Raw genomic sequence first — 919 nt, forward strand, 5'->3', positions numbered from 1 at the left:
ATGTTTATTTATAGAAAAAATTAGACCGATTTGACTTGAAACTGTCTCATTGCTATTTGTTTATCAATAAAATTATGGCAAAAAATAATAAAATAAAATAAAACAATGAGAAGACAAAAAAGTAAAAAGAAATTAGAAATGATACAGAATTTCACTAAGCAAACTGATAAGAATTCAGCAATGGTTATTATCTTGCATATTGTTGTCTTCATATCATAATTATTTTGATGTAATTCTTCCTGATGTATGCTTTGTAGTCTATAGCTTTCAGGCAGGATATATTGTAAATAATATAGCCAATTTGTTAGGCTTTGGATCCTCATCATTAATATGTTTTGTTTTTTCAGCTCTGCCAAATAATTTCAATGTCATTTGCCTTCTGTCTTGGTTACTTTTCAATTCTGACACAAAATACCTAACACCCAGGCTTACAGGGGAAAGGTTTATGTAGCTCACAGTCTGTAGAGGTTTTGGTCCTTTATCGGCTGGCTCCAAGGCAGAATAGCACGTGGGAGAGGGCAACAATTTGCAGCAGGGAACAGCAGCAAAAGCGACAATAGCGAGCCACAAACCTCTTTCCCTTATGTTGTATGCAGTCTACCGGGATTAGGGCGGTGCCAGTCCAGTGAGCGGATTTATCAGCCATCACCCACCCTCAATCCCAGCATTGCACTGCGAATTGGTCTCACACTCTGGTCAGCCTCCTCTGGAAAACATTCTATGACCATATGAGGGTTTGGGGGGACATCTAGACACAAACCCTGATACCTTCTGAAGACTCAGATAGCTGTTTCCTGCACAGCTTGTTTAACATTTATTCATGCAAGGGCTGGTGAGATGGCTCAGTGGTCTAAAGCACCTACTTAGAACAAGCTGAGCAAAGCACAGGGACCGCGGTTCAATCCCCCAGCACCACATG

At 39.8% G+C, this 919-nt stretch overlaps 1 protein-coding gene across 1 annotated transcript in view; it reads left to right on the forward strand.

The window, feature by feature from the left end:
• Nucleotides 1-919, forward strand: part of Efhc2 (EF-hand domain containing 2) — a 203716-nt gene that overhangs the window by 169653 nt on the left and 33144 nt on the right. The gene's annotated exons all lie outside the window — the stretch shown is intronic.

This window comes from Octodon degus, unplaced genomic scaffold, assembly GCF_000260255.1.
Source record: "Octodon degus isolate 3935 unplaced genomic scaffold, OctDeg1.0 scaffold00223, whole genome shotgun sequence".
Lineage (NCBI taxonomy): Eukaryota > Metazoa > Chordata > Mammalia > Rodentia > Octodontidae > Octodon > Octodon degus.